This window comes from Alosa pseudoharengus, unplaced genomic scaffold, assembly GCF_046254945.1.
Source record: "Alosa pseudoharengus isolate Yale_2024_CS ecotype anadromous, Long Island Sound unplaced genomic scaffold, YU_APseudo_1.1 YU_APseudo_1.1_scf_15, whole genome shotgun sequence".
NCBI lineage: Eukaryota > Metazoa > Chordata > Actinopteri > Clupeiformes > Clupeidae > Alosa > Alosa pseudoharengus.
The window spans coordinates 40,595,777-40,619,055 of NW_027468620.1; positions in this window are offsets into that span (position 1 = coordinate 40,595,777).

Here is a 23,279-nt window from a genome sequence, read left to right on the forward strand (position 1 = left end):
GATGAATAGAACTGAAATATATGACCATCAAAAACTCATGAAAATGCACAATCTGGACATTTTATTAGGACATTAAATTCTGCTTTTGATGGTTGTCGCTTTGGGTTGAATCAGTGACACGTGCACGTCAGGTCAAAACCAGGCCATTTTCGTGGGTTTGTCACTAGGTGGCAGTCTCGCCAGGTCACTTCCTGGAAACTTTACAGGCAACACTTCATATTTCATCAAAGACGATAAATCTCCAGGGCAATTCCATGGAAAATTACATTTTTTGTAACATCCATAACACCAATAAAATGTGATGGTATGGTATGTTGTGAATGATTACATGAAATTTGAGCATTTGCTATTTTTGGCTGAAGAATGTAAATGAGAACAAATGCACAAAAAATGAATGTTATCATTCACATCATACAAATGCCAAGGAATTTCACTGGCGTTATGGGTGTGACAAAAAGTCAATTTTTCGTGGAATTGCCCAACTTTAATATGTTTGTTTATTTGTATGGAATTGCCCTCCACTAGCCACAGTTTAGCTTGGGATTTTTTAGGAACAGAAGCATGTAGAAATAAACGGTTTGTACAGACTGAGAGTTTAATGTCTTGCCTTTCAAGCAAGCTATAGCATGTGTCCATAACTATAACATAGAATACGCTGTGGCTAAATTGTCCACAATGATCTAGATTGTTGGCACTCTGGGCCAAAGCTTCCGAAAACAGCGCGGCATTCAAAGTGTTAGTAGCCTACTCTTGAAGTTCCTAAGACTAATGCATACCAACTTGTGACCTCAACATAACTGATCTTGCCACCATCTTAGATTTTGTTCAAAACGCAAAAACATTTTCACAGGTCATAGATTTTGTCTGTTTGTCAAGTTGGCAAAGACAATCTTCAGACTGAGCCTTACATATGTCTTGATTTTTTAAGCCATATTCAGAACCGTATTCAGAACATAGCCAATCAAACAGGAAGTCAGCTCATATCATAGCAACCCTTTCATGTATCAACACCAAAGGCTGAAGGCTCAAGAAATTTGATGACCTTTCGCCTATAGAGGGCACTGCGATTTGCAGAAATGCGTTTTGGCTTGTAAGTCTTCATGTGTTTTCATTTAAGCCTTACTGGCTATTGAAAAAGGTCCTTTGGCTGACACGTGGCAATGTTTGATGTCGATGCAATTTAGGTTGATAACAGTTTTTGTATAAGAATGTAAAACTTGATGTATTTATTCGTATATTCATTTAAAAAATCACTGAGTACTCAAAGTCTTTTTTGAGTAAATAGAAATATAGGCAAAAAACATTTGTACTTTATTAATCACAATTTCATAATAGCATAGTTAGTGATGTGTAATTCAATTTTACATAGATTTTACAATCTTACAATCTCAAAATGTACATAGATTTTATAATCTTACAATCTCAAAATGTAGGTTAGTTAATCCCGGAGTGTACTTAGTCTGTTAACTTTCAGGGTTATGGACTAAAAGTCATTACTGCAGTCATTGATAATCTGCTACAACTCTGTGGTAGACAAAACCATCTTTACATATTTTTTGTGATCAAAGGTGTCCAACTTTTTTTCATGTGATTCACATCATCACATGATTTCTATGCTTAATATATATGGTTTGTTATCAAAACATTATTACCAATAAGTGTTCTAATTGAAGAGGTATAAATTGCATGATGTTATGCAAACAAATACCCTGAAAACTAACCTCCTAGATATAGTATGATAGTATGACATTTATTTAGAATTATTGTATTCAATTTAATGAAAGAAATAGAAAACACCACATAAAACAATCATGGAACAAAAAGCAAAGATGTCCAAAATAGTAAAAAATAAAACTGAGAAAAACATGAAGTCATTAAATCCCCATTACTTCTATTTCCCTTGTATTACTAAATGGTAATTAGATTAGATTCAACGTTATTGTCATTGCGCAGAGTAGAAGTACAAAGCCAACGAAATGCAGTTTGTGCCTTGCGTCAGAAAAGTGCAATGTTATAAACAAAGTATAGAAAGGTGGGGCATAGGCAGGACAAGAAAGTGCAGTGTAGACAGTAGTATGCAGTTTGTTTACATAAGGTGTTTTATAATAATATAAATTAGATATAAATATGTGCAGTGTATTAGCAGTTACTTTATAAGAGCAGAATAAATAAGGCTATGTGATATGAATAAATATGGCTATGTGATATGAACATATGCTAATAATCTACAGCACAAAGTCAATATTCTTAACCCGGCTTGTCAGCCCTTAGTCAGTAGATGGTCCCATGTACAACTCATTGCCCTTTGTAATGCTGTCCTGTAGTGCTGTTGTAGATTGCCAAGATCAGCTATGAGCCTTAGCAGGTGATAAGGTTGGTGTGGGTCCATGAACCTCAAGGCACTCTGACAAGTACAAGTCCATCTGCACCACCACAACCACCAAGCGAAAAGGAAGATGAGTCCCAGCAGGCTCTCCATCTGGTACAGGTGGTTTGATAGGCTGTGTGGCTTGTGAATGTCCATGAGCATCAACAGTCCTAGCAATTGGTGTGTCCATGGAACAGACGTATGGAGCAGTTCTGTGCATACCTGTGGCAGTGGTCACACCACAGCTTTGAAACATTTCAGAAGGTATATTCTTTGAAACTGGGCAAACATTATCTGTAAGGTAATTTTAGAGCAGTTGTAAATTTACAATAAAGGTATACATTATTTTGTCCTACAGGTTTAAGAAAGCAAAATGTCTATTCATTAACAGTGTATAAAATGTAGGTTACATCTTGCTAAAATATGCATAAACATTCAAATTGCATCTTTTGGAGAAAGAAAAGCACAGATACTCACTTAACCTGATAAGATCTTGATAGACTGTGTTGCTGGTGCATGTCCGTGATCCTCAGCAGGCCCTGTGATTGGTGCAGGTCCCTCAGAAGGCTGCGTTCCTGGAGGATGTGACCGGTGCTGTTCATTAGGAAGGCTGCGTTGCTGGTGGATGTCCGTGATCCGCAGCGGGACTGGTGCAGGTCACTTGAAGAGTGCGTTGCTGGCGGATGTCCGTGATCCGCAGCAGGACTGGTGCAGGTCACTTGAAGAGTGCGTTGCTGGCGGATGTCCATGATATGCAGCAGGACTGGTGCAGGTCACTTGAAGAGTGCGTTGCTGGCGGATGTATGTGATCCTCAACAGGCCCTGTGTCTGGTGCAGGTCACTCGGAAGGCTGCGTTCCTGGCGGATGTCCGTGATCCGCAGCAGGACTGGTGCAGGTCACTTGAAGAGTGCGTTGCTGGCGGATGTCCGTGATCCGCAGCAGAACTGGTGCAGGTCACTTGAAGAGTGCGTTGCTGGCGGATGTCCGTGATCCGCAGCAGGACTGGTGCAGGTCACTTGAAGAGTGCGTTGCTGGCGGATGTATGTGATCCTCAACAGGCCCTGTGTCTGGTGCAGGTCACTCGGAAGGCTGCGTTGCTGGCGGATGTCTGTGATCAGCAGCAGGACTGGTGCAGGTCACTTGAAGAGTGCGTTGCTGGCGGATGTCCGTGATCCGCAGCAGGACTGGTGCAGGTCACTCGGAAGGATGCATGGCTGGCTGATGAATGTGATCCTCAACAGGCCCTGTGTCTGGTGCAGGTCACTCGGAAGGCTGCGTAGTCAATGGATGTCCGTGATCCGCATCAGGACTGGTGCAGGTCACTCGGAAGGCTTTGAGGCTGGTAGATGTATGTGATCCTCAACAGGCCCTGTGTCTGGTGCAGGTCACTCGGAAGGCTGCGTTGCTGGCGGATGTCCGTGATCAGCAGCAGGACTGGTGCAGGTCACTTGAAGAGTGCGTTGCTGGCTGGTAATTTTAGAGCAGTTGTAAATTTACAATAAAGGTCTACATTATTTTGTCCTACAGGTTTAAGAAAGCAAAATGTCTATTCATTAACAGTGTATAAAATGTAGGTTACATCCTACTAAAATATGCATAAACATTTAGATTGCATCTTTTGGAGAAAGAAAAGCACAGATACTCACTTAACCTGATAAGATCTTGATAGACTGTGTTGCTGGTGGATGTCCGTGATCCTCAGCAGGCCCTGTGATTGGTGCAGGTCCCTCAGAAGGCTGCGTTCCTGGAGGATGTGACCGGTGCTGTTCATTAGGAAGGCTGCGTTGCTGGCGGATGTCCATGATCCGCAGCGGGACTGGTGCAGGTCACTTGAAGAGTGCGTTGCTGGCGGATGTCCGTGATCCGCAGCAGGACTGGTGCAGGTCACTTGAAGAGTGCGTTGCTGGCGGATGTATGTGATCCTCAACAGGCCCTGTGTCTGGTGCAGGTCACTCGGAAGGCTGCGTTGCTGGCGGATGTCCGTGATCAGCAGCAGGACTGGTGCAGGTCACTTGAAGAGTGCGTTGCTGGCGGATGTCCGTGATCCGCAGCAGGACTGGTGCAGGTCACTCGGAAGGATGCATGGCTGGCAGATGTCCGTCATACACAGCAGGCCCTGTGACTGGTGCAGTTCATTGATCCTCAATCCGCAGCAAGACTGGTGCAGGTCACACGGAAGGCTGCACTGCTGGCAGATGTCCGTGATCCACAGCAGGACTGGTACATGTCACTCAGAAGGCTGTGTTGTTGGTGGATGTGCATGATCAGCAGCAGGACTGGTGCATGTCACTCTGAAGGCTGCGTTGTTGGTGGATGTCCGTGATCCTCAGCATGCCCTGTGTCTGATGCAGGTCACTCGAAAGGCTACGTTGCTGGGCCTTGGCCAACATTTTCTGTATGGTCATTTGACAGCAGATGTATATTTACAATAAAAGTCTACATGCTATTGTTACACAGGTAAAATAAACCAACATGTCTTTTTCTTAGAGTTTACATCCTATCAAAAGTGCATGAATCAGATTTAGGATGCTTGTCTTTGAAAAAATGTACAGTTAAATATAATGGGTACTCACATAATGTCAATATGTCAGAAGATCATGATGGCATTTCCGACTCCAAACCTCTGTAGTGGTTGGTTCAGTTTTGTTTTACAAAATAAGACTTCTTGCACTCCATATTCAGTCCATTGTTTTGTGGTGGTTAATTATACAGATCCAGCAGTGAAATTTAGATTGAAATTCATAGAGCATCAGTAACATTTCTGATATAATATCAATAACTCTTCCTTCTTTTTCCTTCTTTGTAATTATTCATGCCAAAACATACTTCACAATAATTGATAATCACATAACAAAACAAAATAAAAATAGTTCATTCAATGTATCAACAAGTAAAGTAACATGTTACACGTCATCTAAATTACAGTCCTTGGTGTGATACCAAAATACTTATAGTACAGTTGCAGCTAAAACAAATCAGTCCCACACAAAAGAACAGAACACAAAAGAACAGCCTAATACAAAATCAGGCCCGAATGAAAAACAAACAACGCATCACACAGGCAGAAAACATAAAATTTAAACCATTAAATATGTCTTATTTCAAGTAGTTGTACAGGACTAATGGCTGAAAATTGTCCTGGGTTGATTAAGTAGCCAACTGAATTGTCCTCACCCAATCTAAAACTTAGAAACAAAAACAAACTTTCTTCTCTGAATTCTTCTTGTTTTTTACATAAACAAAATACATATCTAAAGTCTGTCAATATATTGTAACACATTTGTTAATGAAATGATCAACTGATACATATTTTAACTACTTTAACAATGCAATTTAGTTCGATTCACCATGCCCTGTTTACAGAACTGCATACCAACTGGACAGTGCTGAATATGTGAATGACTGCTAACATGTATTTTCATCACTCAGACAAAAAATGGTAAGGTGTTTTCCTTCTAAAATGTAAAGCGACCTTGGGTTTGAGAAAGGCGCTATATAAAATAAACATATTATTATTATTATTCAGTTAAATTGGTATGAAAGATACACAGTTGCTAAGATGCCACTTGTCAATCTCAAAGACATAGAAATCACTGATAAAAATGGCTGCGTAGTCCGACACAGGAATAATGGCTGTTGCTGCTGTTGTTGTTTTTTGTTGTGTGTTGTCTTTACACATCACCTGTCTCCAGCAAGCGTGTTTACTCACATGCTTGTCTCAGCAGACTGCATTGCTGTCCATGGCTTTCATGTCCTTCAACTAACCTGGTGCTGGTGGCAACTCCACCAAACAGAATGTCCTTGGAGATTCTGCCCTTTTCCAAAAAATAGTGGTGTTGCAGCGAGATGTAGGCTGGACCTCTGACCTGTGTCAGCTTAAAGGAAACAGAACTGATCCCACAGTAAATGACAAGAGTTTGTCTGTAATCAGCACTATGTCTAGTGATCTTGTATATATGGTATCATCACTTTACTGTACTAAAGCATTTGTCAGTATTACAGCAATAAGGGTGAAGCAGGAAAACTTTTTGTGTCACACAACTGTATATGTTGAAAACTGTATCTTAGCTGCAAATTGGTGGTGATTTGGACTCCTTTGATATGCATGACAAACAGCAATAGCATGACTGTCCACTTGGTATAATTCATAAAAATGTTGAAAAAAAAAGTTCCCTGTATGGGGGCCATTTTCCAAAAGAAGTTGCACTTAAGATTTGTTTTCTTTGTTTGTTTTCACCATTCTTACATAATCTCGAGACAATTCATTCATACATAATTTATTCTTTCACTTCATTGAAGATTTAAGGTATTGTTGTCCTTTAACTCAGTGTTGCAGTAATAATACCAGTCTTCAACTAACTATAATATCTGTGTAAAATAATATGGTTAATTTTATTTTAGGCCTACTGTTTTTTTGTATACTAAAATTGAACAACTGTGTTTGCTGTTATTGACTGTTACCGTCTTAACTGTAATTCACTGATACAATAACGGTAAAGATAAAATCATTCAATACAGTGCTATGTCTGTCCATTCATTAAAACTTTCATTTGGATTCTTTTTAGGATTTAAAGCATTACACATAACTTGGTGTAATGCCACCAAAATGAAATAGTTTGACAAACATTAACAAAACATAGTCTAAAATGCTTTAGACAATTAAGGAATGATCTGCTGACTTAAAAAAAAAATAGTTGCCTAGATAATAAATCAACTGTAGCTTCCTGATATTTACATATTCATCTGTATATCTTTACCGTTATTTGCAACTTCTTTTGGAAAATGGCCCCCATACCCCTCCCATTCCTTGCAAGGACCGTCCAGTGTTATGCTCTCTCCTTGCCACCACCCACCCACCCAAACCCCACTTAGCGGACGGAATATAACTCATAATGACGTCATATGTAACATAGCCAGAATATAAATGCCTACCTATTCAAAGACAAATGTCATTAATCAAAGAAAACATTACAACAGTGAGATCAGTATCGCTTCGTGAAAACTGTAGTATGTCTGCACAACTTCAACAACAACATCTTCTGTGCCTTTAACATAAACATGATCTATCAATGTACCTTTTTCAGTTGTAGCTGCTTGCACATGTTGAGTGTATCCATGCCGTTCCAGTAACTTGAGAATTGTAGACGATACAAAGATATCCTCATTGAAGTCTCCCATGATGAGTTTCCTCCCTGGATATTTCTCAAGTTCAAAGATGACCTGTAATAACTGTTCTCGAAACATGTCAGTCTTATAAGAGCTGGGCCTGTACAACACAGCAGCAATCAAATTTGCATGAGGTATTTCAAAATAAAGACACTCCAAATTGCATCTTTCTGGAATTGACACCTGCACGTCAATGTTTTCTAAACAATACAGACCAACTCCACCTCTTTGTTGTTGTTTCAGTGCTGCAAAGGCTGGCTCGGAGTCATCGTAACAGTTTCCTCTCGGATTGTGTTTGAAGACGTATCCTGGAATTTGTGGCTCTTCTTCAGTGTCTACATTGAGCCACGTCTCTGTTAAGCAAATACAGTCAGCGTTCATGAGGGCTTTGTGGGATTGAACATCCTGAATGTGAGCATTCAGACTCTGTACATTGTGAAGTGCTACTGTGCACACAGGGTTCATGTTGGATGAAACAGACATTCCAAAGTTAAACTCAGGCAAGCTTTTCATAGCCGAATCTACTTTGTTATCACAAAATATGGCAGATTCTTTGAAGTCCTCAATTATCAGCCCACCGAGAGTTCTCACGCGACTCAACGCAACGTATGCTTGCCCTGGTGCAAAGATCTTCTTGAGTGATACAACAGCCCTTTCAACAGTAAGCCCTTGACATTTATGTACAGTTACTGACCAGGCCAGGCTAATCGGCAGTTGCCTTCGTACTCCACCATTATTAGCCACTTGTTCCTCTTGCACTTCCACTATCGTTGAACGTTCAGAAACCCTTTTTGCTTTTGACCTCTGGATCTTTCCTACATTAGGGTCTTCAAACTCCACATGGATAGCTGCAGGCATGTCATCGTCTTGTTGACTTTGAATGATTTCCACGACTGTGCCACATGCTCCATTGACAAGGCCATCAGACACATCTATGTTTTTCTTCAACATGACCCTTGCTCCAACACCCAACGAAACACATTTAGGCAAGCAAGAGTTGAAAACTTTTGTGTGAAATCCAACTTTCCGTTCCATTCTTCCAGTTTTGGGATTTCGGACAAAGTCTTGAGCACGTATGGTGATTGCGTCTGGGCAGATCTCTTGCAGTCTCCTCACGTTATATTCATCAACCTCCGCATTTGTAGCATACACATGAATGTCATTAGATTCCTCACCAGTTTCACGCTGCTTCAACGTGAGAACATCACGGTCAGTGAGAGGTTCGTTCTTTTTACGGACTCTGAGACGATTAAGCATTTCCGCAAATGCTGCATTTTCTTGTCTAACAACTTTAGTTAGTTCTGCAACCTCAAAGTTGTTGTCCCACAGGTTGGCTCCTTTGTTTTCAGAAAATAGAGGTGTGCCTTTCACGGGCTTGAGTTGAAAAAAATCACCCACACAAATCAGGGAAACTTTTGCAAACAAGGAATAATCACCAGTCTGCTTGATTTGACGCAGTCTACCATGAATGTAGGCCAGAAGACGGTGGTCGACCATGGACACTTCATCAATGATCAGAATTTGCAAGCTGCCCATTTTGGTTCGCAAAGAATTGACTTTCTCATCACCTAGTGGTTGATACGGTAGTTTGACATTTGCACCAATGGAGAAAGTATTGTGAATTGTCGCAGCGCCAATGTTATATGCAGCCACACCTGTAGGTGCTGTTAGAAGCACAGTGAGATCCTCAGGATTTTCAGCAATCTGTGACAACAGCCTGGTTGATTCATAATGTATCGCTTTGATTAAATGGCTTTTCCCCGTTCCTGCTCCACCAGTGATGAATAATCGCAACGGTTCAGGATTTTGTCCAAACAGTTTCTGCAAACACCACCTACGAACAGCATAGAATATGGCAGACTGTTCTTCATTTAATGACCGTAATAAATGCAATGCATCCTCTCTGGGCATTGACACATGATTTGTTTCCAAAGTGCATGTAGTCTGTGGGTTTGCTGTCAGGTCAGGAATGAGTTTGTCATCATCATCACCTTCATCATCTACAACTTTTTCTTTCATCAGATCCAAACAACGAAGACGCTCCCTTTCTGTTTCAGGACATATTTGAGCCCAGGCATCTTCTAGATCAATTTTGTCTTCCAGCAACTGTTTAGCTCTGTCAATCTCATCACTTTCTTTTTCAAATAAAGCTTTGTTGGTATCCACAATCGACTGCACTCTTTGAACATCAATGCCACATTTCACTGCACCATTTTTATAGAAATGCTCATATGTATCAAACTGGGGCGGTTTGAGGTGACAGTCTTCATAGTAAGGCAAAAACAGTTGCAGCAATGAATGGAAATACTTTTCGGGGTTTTTTGTGGGAGAAAATCTGGGATACCTCACGACAGCAGGTTCAGTTCGGGTCCTTCGTTTCACAAAGCCGCAGTTGTTGTTGAGCTGTATTATGTCATGTGAATCTCTTTCAGTCGGAACCTGTGACTTTGATAGAACTCTGTATTCAGAACAAAAACTGGCCAGGCATAAATCCTCAAATTGTGCATTCTGGGGTCTGCTCTTATACCTCTCAATCACATTGGTCATCCAAATGCTGCTTTCGTCATTACAGTCTTGGAACTGGGCTTTAGTTTGGAGGACATGCAATGGTAAACTCATCCTAACAGGATTATCACCAACTGGAATGAACTGTACGTCACGGGAGCATTCTTTCAAGTGCATGTGTGTTAATCGATACACTGCTTCTTGGGCTGAAACTTCTCTGTTGTGTAGGTAAACACTTCCAAGCTGTTTGAATGCTGCTTTTGCATCAAGGTTGCCATTCATTGACTCATCTTGGGCACGTTGTAAGAGCAAACCCATTTCTTGTTCTGCTTTTGTAATGTACGACAGTATGTAAACCACGACTGAAAAGGCATCTGTGACATACTGGATATCCATATTGCCTTGCCAAGCACGGAGTAAGTCTTTGTTGTACTGGTTCACCCAAATGTCTCCAGGATTTCGTTTCAGGACAATGCTTTTCTTTTTGGAACATATGTTGTACGCCTTTTCAAACAAAACTTGATCTATCCCAAGAGACTCAAAAAATGCATCGGCTGTATCAAAATTCATGTCAGGCATGGTCAACGCAGTTTTAACATTCTTTATTATTGCACTCGCACTTTTATTGTCATCATTGCTATTCAAGTCCTCACAGTTACCGCCTCTTGTGATGAAAGTACAGCTTGATGGTGGTCGTGGGAAATTGAACCTGCACACTGTGTTTTTCTTGCGGCAAGTCTTAGAGTGTCTTGTGCTGTGCCTCTGTACGCTGCTCACAACCTCGTAGAGCTCTGCATCTGTTTCTGGTGGAATCTCACAGGTGATGTACGTATCTATGAACTGTGCCACTTCATCATCACTCTCTTTATCAATCTTGGGAGCATTTTCAACCCAAAAAAGACAGTGGACATGAGGAGAACCACGCTGTTGAAATTCAACACGATAAAAGTAGTCCTTTATTTTCCCTATGGGTTCTGCTGGCGACATGATTACATCACGGAGAAAGCAATGCCATCTGTGATCAAACATTCTTGCCGCTGTCACAGGGTTTCGACGTATGAGTCCACATTTGTCAGACCAGTCAAGATCGTCAACAGACGTTTGTTTACCTTCTATTCTTAGAACAGAGTTCAGCATTTCAGGCCATCTCAAATCTGCAGAGCTAAAAGATGCAAAGAACGTGGGTATGGAGAGTTGTCTTATCATGGCAAATAAATCTTTCTGAACTGACATCCAGTATGGAGGTGTGCCACGAATTCCTCGTAAGAACTTGTATCCTTCGTCATTGCGCAATATTTTACCCAACGAGTCTGAGTTCAACAACATGTCTGGTGATGCGTCTTTCAGAGAGGAGTTGCCGCCACCTTTGCGTAATGCCACTGATACACCAGATACAACTTGATGTACCTCTGATATGTATTGTGCGTAAAAAATGAAGTCTGTGTTCTGTGCAAAACGCCCATCTGCATTCAGAATGCGTGTATTCAGGTAACGTGACAGAGTTATTTTGGACTCTCTTTCATCATAAAATGTAGGTCCACCAGATGGATACAAGACAGGGAAACATTTTGCCTCATTGGTTTTATCGGACAGCAACCTCACTGGACTGTTACCTTCGCCTGGTGCCACATTAAGTATATCCTGAAAATTCTGATCAATGATCTCTGAACCCAGATCGACAGGTTGTAATGATGTATCTGACAAAAGCCCATTCTGGTCTTTGATATAAGTTACGTCTTCCTCTGCTTGCTCTTCAGGAACATTTTCATCATCACTGTTAGCAGGTGTTTCCTGTTTGGTACTTTCCTCATGCTGGTCAGTGCCATTCAGAGAGTTTACCCATTCGTCATTCATAGTCACATCACCGTACCATTTATTGTTTGCCATTAAATACCTCAGTGCATTTCTGACACGATCAGTGTGGACATACATGTACTCGTAATGACCTTTATACGTCAACTTGCGTTTCAGTTTCACTCTTATCATCTTGTCATCACATTCATTTCTTGGGAGTATATTTGTCACATTTGCGTTATTAACAGGAACAGAGACGCAAGGACCATGGCAAGCTCTCTGGCGGCCTCGAGGCAAACACAACAGCTTCATGAAGGGAATGTGACGTGCAATGAGATGTTGTTCCAAAGAGTTCAGACATTTAAGTTCTGGTGGAATATCATCCAAATGCATGTTGTTAGTGACACTCTCTTCGGGAAGTTTTCCTCCAAGTATTTTACGATGACATGTATGGCAAATCCATAATTTGCTTAATGGACTATCAGACAAATGACATTTCTGTTCACATTCACCATCACACACATGTAAATATTGCAATGTTATGCATCTATTAGCCAATGCAGCCACTTCTGCTCCTTTGCTTTCGTAGCAATGTCTTTTACACTCAACCACCTGCTTCCTGAAGAGTAAACGATGACAGACTGAGCATACATATTCAGGACCACGGCTGACCTCCTGACGAAAATGATCAATAGCCAAATCAATGTCTCCCTGTTTCTTCTGCCATGTTGAATAATTCTCACGTCTTTTTTGTATTTTATTTACACGGATGTTTTCATTTTCTTGATACCTCCTCTTATTATGTTTTTTAATTTTGTTCTGGAATCCAATATTTTTCTTGTATTTTGTATGACTGTATTCACGGACAAGATTCTGAAATGGCCTGTTTGTCTTATATTTGGCTTTGGAGTAATCACGCACATAAGTCTGGAATGGCATGTTCGTCTTATATTTGGCTTTGGAGTAATCACGCACATAAGTCTGGAATGGCATGTTCGTCTTATATTTGGCTTTGGAGTAATCACGCACATATGTCTGGAATGACCTGTTTGTCTTATATTTGGCTTTGGAGTAATCACGCACATAAGTCTGGAATGGCATGTTCGTCTTATATTTGGCTTTGGAGTAATCACGCACATATGTCTGGAATAGCCTGTTGGTCTTATATTTGGCTTTGGAGTACTCACGGACAAGAGTCTGAAAGATCTTGTTTGTCTTATATTTGACACTAGAATATTTGCGTACCATTGCTTGAAAGGAAGCACTTTTCCTATATGTCATGTTAGAGTAGTCGCGCAGCAATTTTTGATATTCAGGATCAGAAGTATACTTATTCCGAACATATGCACGCTTTCTCTCTCTATAATCGCTGTCATTGTGATATCGCTGGCGATCTTTCTTTGCCTTCACATTTTCTGCTTCATCATTCAACTTTCTTTTTCGTGTTGACCTCAACTTGTCATCAATCTTTACAGGCTGGCATATTCCTGCGCAACGTCCTGCATCTTTGTTTTTAACACATGTTACAACCTCATAATGATTGCCAGTGTGATTTAAATAAACGCAATTCTCTCTACATGTCTGTGAGTCTGCAGGTCTGTGTATATTCCATCTTCCATCATTGAAAGTAAAGATAGTTGTTTGCAACAAGTCAGCAGCAGCAAAAATATCAATTTCTTTTGCCCATGAACCACAGTAATATATCCTTGATTTAGTCACATAATCCTCCACAGATGTGTATTCATCCCTCAGATATGTTTCAAATTTGGTGCCGTTTCTCTGAAGGTGTTGCACGACAGCTCGTCTTATTTTCAAATGCTTGTCTTCATTGTGGCAAATGCTAAAAGCCAGGCTGCGGTAAAAGCAATTCCCATCAGGTTTTATACTTTTTATCTTACAGGGACATCCCATGTCATCAATATCAGTTGTTGCCATTAGGCTTACATTTCCATTTTGAAGCTCTAAACATGTGCACAGTGCATCCTGGTCCTGACGAGTTAAAGGTTTAAAAGCATGTTTGGGAACGCTTACATTACTTATAATGACATCATCAGTTGCCTGCACATCACACTTTAAAGGTTGAAAAGACTGTTCGTGAGCACCTGCATCAATAAGAATGACATCATCTGTTGCAATTTTGTTTTGCTTAACACCCTTACTGGGAATTTGTTTCAAAACGTCACTGTAGAGTGGTCTACTGTTTACATTAGAACAAGCATTTGTGTCTGGTATGGTCTGTGAACATTCTGTGCCACTAGTGAAATTAGCTGCAACTGTAGACGACCCACTTACAACTCGTTCACACACTTTAGGCTTACGCTTCACATCGCTGTAAAGTGGACGGCAACTTGCAGAGCTCGTTGAACAGCTGGATGAATCGTCCATCTGGGCATTGGCATCAGTCATTACTGTGACTCCAGTTACCTCAAACCTTGGTGTACTTACGCCAAAGGATCTTGCAAAGTCGTAAACAAATGTGACCAGGGAGTGTATAGAGCTGAAGTATGCAACACAACTTGTCCGCTCACCTTTCTGGTTGACGTGTCTGTTAGCGTGTGAATCAACAAACGCAAACCTTGCTCCTGCATTCACTACAGCACATGTGTTAGCACAAATGGTTAACAAACAAGCATCATTGCTAAACAGCGCCCGCTGCAGTGCTACATCAAAAGGCATGGCAACATCACGTAAAGCATGGTCATAGTCATCAACCTGAATAAATCCAGTGTAAGAATCAGCAAAGTTTATTGAGAAATCACAATTCCACACTTCATATTGTCTAGGCAATTCAGACACAGCAATGTAACCCCTTCCTTGGTCTCTTATTTTACCCTGTGCACTCATTGACCTGTAAAGAACAGTTCCCTTAATCAAAACATCATCAAGATCTCGAGTTTCCCAACTCCACACGTTCTTCATCTTGGACTTCAAAACAGCAGTCAAACTGATGGCACCACACTGCTTGTTGCGCACATTTCCAAACCGTGAATCGCCTTGATGAAAGGACCCCATCAGCACAGATCTCTCTGGGAAGTCAACAGATTCAATCAAGCAATCATTAGTAGCATTAGAAGTCAAATTATTTGACAGTGGGTTTGCAGAGTCATGGCACATATTCAGAGAGTCAGCAGTTTGGCTGAGTTTGAGCAGAGTTTCAGCAGAGTTTGGCTGAGTTTGAGCAGAGTTTGGCTGAGTTTGAGCAGTACGTGAGCAATACGGGAACAGTACGGGAGCAAAGTTGGCGTCCGAAGACTGCGGAGCACTGGCCTTTTTTTTACGAGGTAGCGCTGGCAAAACCTCGGCCCTTGCTTTATTTTTACGAGGTAGCGGTGGCAAAACCTCGGTATCTCGGTCCACTGTAGTCTGTCCTGGCTCAGCGACATCAGCCAGCATCTACAACAAAACACATTAGTCAGTCACATGTAATGATACCATGGTTGTTTGACCATTCAACTGTTGCAACAAAAACCCAGTGTGATTGACAATGTCTTTCCACTTCTATGAAAACATGCAATCATTCACATTTGTTATGGTATTTGGCAGACACTTTCATCCAAACATATAACACTAATTAATGTAAAATTATAATGACTCCAGTACAGAATACATGTTGATACAACTAAAGATGTTAATACAAAATTGCTCAATTGCTATGGCGACAGTTAAAGATAGTCTGTGACGCAACAATCATAACAATAAAATCCTTGATCCGTCCTCTTCATTGCTGTGGCTTTCAATGATCTGTTGGCAACAAACCATCAAAACAACCAAAAAAAACCTAACAATGGCAACAAATAACCTAGGATGTAACTAGGAAGTGCAAACTGTTATCAGAGGAAGTACCAGTAGACAACTCATTCCACCACCGAGGTAGCACAAAGGAGAAAAAGTCTAGAGGAACGCAGTGGTCTAGAAGGAATGTAAGGCGGGATCATATTATTACGATAAGATGGAGCTGATCCAGTAAAAGCCATATATGCCAATGTCAGGGTTTTGAATTTAATTCTGGCTGCAATAGGAAGCCAATGCAGACAAAAGGAAGCATCTGTCTTCTTAGGCTGAGAAAGTATCAGACATGCTGCTGCTGCATTCTGGATCATCTCCAAAGCTATTACAACACATGCAGGGAGGCCAACTAGAACTGACAGTAGTAGTAGAAGTATGTTTAGAAAGAACCATAGCTCACATTTATACAGTATGCCTTTACAAAAGTTCAATCTATAGAACTAATAAACCACACTTTTTCCATTCACCAAAGTTGGACAACTTGGCCATAGAAAACATTTCTACTGTTTGCATGCCAATAACACAGTCATGACACCATCTAAGTGTAAAGCGTTACAAACAGTGCACCATCCTGAGTCCATTCCTAACATAGCTCCTTCTCTGCATCAAGATTACTGTAACGCAAGTGCTTATGGTACAAGAGCCATCACATTACAAAGTACAATGCCTATCCTGGTAACAACCGCTACATCGATCTTGAGGTCAGGCCAGCATTTTATAATCATCTGTGAGGAACTGGACAGCCAACAAAGACCCTCCTACCACTGACCATGACCAAGCGGTATCTGACCACATCAGTGTTGAATAATCTCTCTTAAGTCTCTAAACTCTACATAAAAGAATACATCTATGCTATAAAACAAACTATACATGATAACACATTTTTGATACGGCACTTACATGAACCTGAACTGAACCATCATACTAAAAAGATTTAATATACAATTATGATCCTATTGACAATGAACTCAGACTTGCACTCAACTACCTGACTGTACATCTACTAGAGAATTGTTATTCAACATTCATATAATGCAGATATCAAACCACCCAAATGTCACTAATAAAAAACAGAAAGCTGAAACATCATGTAATCTGTACTGTACCATCTGAGGACAAAACTGCAGCATATGTATGTGTATCAGAACATCTACTTAGAAGGAAGGAAAACACCTCCTACTCTTTCACAAACCTGCATACATGACCTGATATACATGGTTGCACACAGCCTACCTGCCTTCCCTTAAACATTCAAGCAAATGTCAGGGGTGTGATTGGCAAAGGTAAAAAAAAAAAAGGAAAATATACGTAGCACGGAGTGACACCCCCCCCCCCCCCCCTCCTGATGGTTCGAGTACAGTGAACTATAGAGTTGGCTACCGTATATATTTTCATCACCTACACTTCATAAAATTCAAGAGGCAAATCCTACGCAAGGGTGGCACTGGAAAAGGGCCTTAAAGAAAATATATTTGGGGCAAATACTAGGGGGGTCCGGGGGCATGCTCCCCTGGAAGAAAATATTGAAAAATAACCCTTTAAATGATGACATCTGATGACTTTTATGGGAAATATTGATACATTGAGATACATATATTTCAAACATTATAGCATATTACAATGCAGCCTATAAGGCCTAAAGAAAACTAATTTATAATAGAGCAAAGTAGATGTAGACTATAGACCTACACAAGACTTAACCAAATATGACTGAAATATATAGGCCATAATGATCATTTTGCCAACAGTGACGCAGAACCATGGATTTTTTCCATTTAGAACATGTTTTGTTTATAACTTAAACCAACATTGAGTTAAAATGTTAACTAAATTATTTACTATACTCCTACTTGATAATATATAGCCTGCCCCCTAACAGTCCAAATTTGCCAAATTTGGTTTTACTCATTTTGAGTAGGCCTAAACTGTTCGCCAAAGGCCATCATCTCTGGCCCCAGCTTGATAAAAACAAAAGTAGGCTCTGATTTAGCCTAGTCTACTGTATGCCTTCAACGAGGTGATCTTAAGTTTCGTTCTGCTTACAGGATCTCACTGCCACTGCAACGCCTTTGAATGCAATCCACTGCCCTGTTTACAAATGCTACAGCGGACTTAAACTGCCACCTTGTGGCGATAAGTTGTAATACATTTCACGCAGCTGCATGAATCATGGAAAGCGCGAATGAAGTGGCCACTTCTAAATGGGACCCACTGTATGTGGTAACAAATGTGCTTCATAAACATATAATACTGCACTACAAAAACGTAAACATCTGAATTATACTTCCCCCTTCACCCAAATACAGTAATGAAGGTGAAAGGAAGTTATTAAGCCTTAATGGTGCTTCCTATTGTCAAACCTGCTACTACTAATACTAAAAATACAGCATGAAGAAAGTCAAGGACATGCATGCCAGCTTCCGCTCATCCCAGTATTAAAGTAAATCTGGTCTTAAATGAAAATGTATTGGCTGTGTTATTTCTTTTTTGTGAGATGGCCAATTTATATGTAGAAATGCACATTTGCGAAGGTGACCTGGAAAAATGCCTCTCCTTTTGATTTTCCACTGCCAATGTGGCTTGTGAAAAAAATAGTGAGGATCACTGGTGTAGGCTAAGCGACTACAACACTAGTTTTTTCAAGCGTACACACTAAATGGACAGCTAAGATTAAAATGCGGACTGCACCTTTAAATTGGTGACTTTTTATCTATCAGCACAATGCTACAGTAGGCTAAATATTTCGCTCAATGTTATGTGCAAGATGTTTCCTAAGTATGCCAAAGCTTTGATCTCGCACCGTCACCATAACGTTACGTTTTCTCATGGTGAGATTGCATCCTGAAATATGTTTTAGACAAAGGGCGCAAGGTTCACGGAGGTGAACGGCTGGACAAACGTGAAATGACAAGGTGTTAACTAAACAATGTAGTAGGCCTAAGGTAGACAGGCTTTGAAAACCTGTAAGGTTTTGCTAGTCTGTGACAGCTAACTTCAAGCACAGCTTACACGCGCAGAAATTAAAATTCAATATCAGCATCACAAGATTCATTATCGGAAAATCCTGACAGCGAATCCGATGCAAAGCCAAAACGAGGGGGAAAAAACTTCATACATGATGTCTTTTTAAATTAATTTGTTGACCTTTACCGTTTCATGGCTTCTGCTGAGAAGTGTGCCACACACACTGAACTTGAATCAAGCATTCTTCAGAATGCAGCTGATCAACCCGTCTACTTTCACTTTCAATGAAATCCACTAATAAACGGAATACACTACAAGCGGCGTGATATCCGGAAAAATGTGAAGCACAAAACCCGTCATTGTCAGCGACCTGTTGTAATGATGGCCTGTGTAATGCAGAAATATAGCCTACCTCTGATCAACAGAGCCCCCCCCTCTAAAAAAAAAAAACTAATCGGATTGCTTGGGTCTCATTTTCAAGTCGAAAAAAAAAAAAAAAAAAAAAAAAACGAATTCCGTTTAAAAACGGAAGAATCACACCCCTAAAATGTAAAAACTACTGCAATTGCTAACTGGAAGCAACATTTAAACATGTTTTCTATCATACACACAATCATAAAACATCAGGACAGAATGAAAAGTTCACCAGCCTGACCTTAGTGGACCTCAAATCAGCCTGTCTTTTTTTGGCTGCCCTGGAGCGCTTGCTTGGACACGGCATCTGCAAAACACACAGAACACAAATCAGAAACAGGCAAGTCTGACATGCTACATTTCCTTAAGCATCTCATAAGTTACACTGTACTAATTTCATCAGTTCTGATAAACAGGCAACAATGTACATATTTACATCATAAATGTTCTTTAACTTCTTTACATTCAAAAGTGAAACTATACAACACTTAAAAGCATGAGCAAAGCATACTGAAATCAAAAAATACTTTAAGACTAATAACTGAGTCTAGCATCAGATGTTTTCAACAAATTTCCCAATAAAATCACACACACAATTATTACTGTTTATATAGTCTACAAACCCTGACCAGATGTTCAAAACATTTTCAATAATTGAAAAACAAGGTGTCGAATTACTGCCAACTAGGTCACAAGTGCAAATTACCGTCAACTCACACAGCCTTGAACTGTCGCTTACACCCTGATGGCAATGCCAAAGAGCCAGTGTTGTGTCAAATTAGGCTACCCATCAAGTTGTGCTATAGCACAAGTAGGGTTTCAGTAGAAGTACTGTAATTTTTGCTACCTCAACACACATTTCATATATAATATTTGTTAGTCAATATGCTAAACCAAAAACCAAATAAACAAAGTACAAAAAAAACATTCAGGATTGTTAGTCTATTTCAACTATCTGTTTTGATAAGATGGTGCTGCTCCTATATCAAAACATTGGATACTGGTGGCTAAAAGCAGCATTTTAGCCTGCATCCTTAAACAGAACAGTGCCATTTTTGTAAAATACTATTCATTTGTGCTACAGTATATCAACAAAGTAGCATACCTTGACATAACACCAACATCGTTGATATGGAACATTATATTATAATGTGGATACTGTACATTTAATTACAACAATACTGCTTGTTTTCACAACCTACAATCTTGTTTCTTTAATTGCATATGCAAGGGTCGACCACACTGAATTGATAAAAAGGGGTGGTCTGTAGCTTTAAAGCCATTATTAACCTTCAATTCATACATCCCCCTATATTTGTACATTTACCTGACACTTGCATGCACTGACACAAAGGGTGAAACAAATTTGACATCAGGATTGTTATACCATTAGGCCTACGCACCATGAGTACCTTGAAAAGTATGATACAGCTATACCCTAATGAGGCATACACTTTGTTGACCTACAGCAAAAGGCATATGAGACAGGAATAAAAACTAATGCAAGCAACCCACTTCAACCAAGACCCCAACATAGGGATCACTACTAAACTAAGGTTAGGGTTAACTTAATGTTTCCCTCTACAACTCTTAAATCCTACTTGCTTGCTTTTATATGCATGACACACCATATTCATCCATAACACAAGTAATGGCACACATCACCCCTGAAATCTACAGCTGGAGTCGCTGCAGTGATTCTCATGACTTTATACTCTGAGGCCATCAGAACGATTCTGAATAAAGCAGAGCAGTATACTAGGATTTTTTTTTATCCAGGACTGTAAGGCACCTCAGAGTTGTACACAATTATAAATATTCCAAATATCAACATGACATTTATTACTAGTATTACTTTTTTGCAGTCAGTACAGCAAACTATTTTTTAAATTCCCCTTCAAGTTGTACTCTTTGTGAAGTTATGTGAAAAAAGCTTTGAAACATTTCATGCTTACCTTTACTATAAAACTTCACTCAAATATCCAGATTCTGGAAAACAGTTTAAAACAAAAATATAGATTATGAAAGATACATACTTAGCATTTACAATTTGTACTTTGAACTTGTAGTCATTCTTAATCTACCAATACACTCCCAATTTACAGAAAAGGATTTTGGTGTAAAACCAGCAAATTAGCTACATAAAAGGTAGAACCTCTTGACATTGCCACATTCGAGAAGTAGCCATTCTATTTGTATTGAGCCAGGGAAAAATCTGTATATTATGCATTCACAATTTACATTTACAAATATAATTCCTATCCCCAGTGAAATCTATTCCCATATCAAAAACCAGGATCTGAACCAAACCAAGACATCTCATAGCAAAAATTGGTGGTCATACAAAAAAGGTCAGGCTTATGAATTTTATAAAAACAATTGTCAAATTAAGGTTACGGTTAATTTATGAAGTAATTGGTACAGTATATGAACCCATTTGAGATTAGGTAATCCAAAACAGTCCAAAATAGGCTACTGTTTGGCCGTCTGCCACCTATATAGCCAACAGAACTTAATAATTTAGACCAGTCATGTACAACACAATTGTTTGTCGCCTTATGTGAGCTTGTGCCCTCATAGTTCAAGACTATTTTAGCCATAACCTAACATTACATTCATCCACGATTTTAACCTCACATTCCACCCTTACGTTTGAATGCACGCTGCCAAATAAGACCAATTTAAACTAGGCCAACATTACATCCTGTTTATCATTACTTAAATTACTTATTTGCTAAAAATTGCACTATGCTTGCCTGCCTTCACAAACACGTGCCTGACAACGTTAGCCTCAATCATCATGGCGTGAAGCATCGTGCCAGCGTTAGCCTATAAAGTAACCTTAATTCGACGATACAACTTATTTCATGAGATAACGGCCTGTTCTCAACACACTGCCTGCTTAAATCTGATAACATTTTAAAGTATTAACGTTACGAATCCACACTTCCACAATCGCTAACGTTACCTTTCCTGACTGTCTAACTGTAGAGTTTATCGTTCATAGAGTGACACTAATACGTTAACAAATCTAAACTAACTCTCCAGATGTACATCCGCTAAACATAGTTTCATAACTTCGTATTTCTGTGTGTTTATTCTGTTATAAATGGCTCAAAGCCAAATATACAAACATATCAATTATTTTTGTCGACACATTCAAACACGTCTTTACCTCTTGACAGCAGTCAGCGAAAAGAAAGATGGCGCGTGGTCGTAGTCGAATTATTGGATGTTAGGACATACTCGTCAAAATAAAAGTCCCTAAACTTTTTCAACTTCATTTGTCACCCCCTGATATCAAAATATTCAAAATATAACCAAATTCACCATCCACACAATGAATTAAATACAATGACTGAAAACGAATAATTCAGTTACCAGCTGGATAAAACCACCACATTTTACATTAGGCTGCTATTCTTTAGAACATACTAAATGTTTTAGCCCATGAAGCCCAAAAGAGATTTAGAAAATGTCCACACAACACAAAATACATTTGATGTGAAGGGTAAATTACAGGTGAATAGAGTGAAGAAAAAATAATACATATCACCATACAACTTGTCTACCATGAAACTTACTATCATAAAAAACAAACCATTGTGTTGTAAGATTTCTGAAATCTTATATTCAGACTAAAATTAGGCAATGGCTGTTTCTCAAAGTCAAGGAGCCTCAAGGATTCATGCTTGGTAGAACCAAGCCTGCCAAGTCAAATCCTTCGAACCAAGCATCACTTCGCTTTATTGTGTTCAGATCTACAACCGTTCACCCGTAACAGCCAATCAAAATTGTTAGCTCATATCTCAGCAACCCTTGCATGTATCAAAACGTAGTACATGGACTCATCACCCAATTAGGACACTCAAGAAATTTGTTGACCTTTGACCTCTAGTGGGTGCTGAATTAGCAAAACTGTATTTTGGCCTGTAGCTGCGGATGTGTATTATTCTGCCATGGAAGTCTATGGCAATTATAAAGCCATCTAGTATAAAGTTGGGAAATTTGGCATTAGACAGTCCAACAATTAATTACATCAAGTTTCATGTCGTCACCTTGAACACTCTAGCACCACCAACAAGTCAAAGTTGAATATGCGTTCACACACATAACTTTTGGCACAGACCATCCTCAGACAATTCCTTACATTACTTTTCTAGACCAATTGACAGGAGGCACAACACACAAAATCCGCTTTGATGCCGCCAAACAGAAAGTGATCTTATATCTCAGGCAATCTTTGGTTGCTAGAAATGAAACTTGGTCTGACAGCTTACG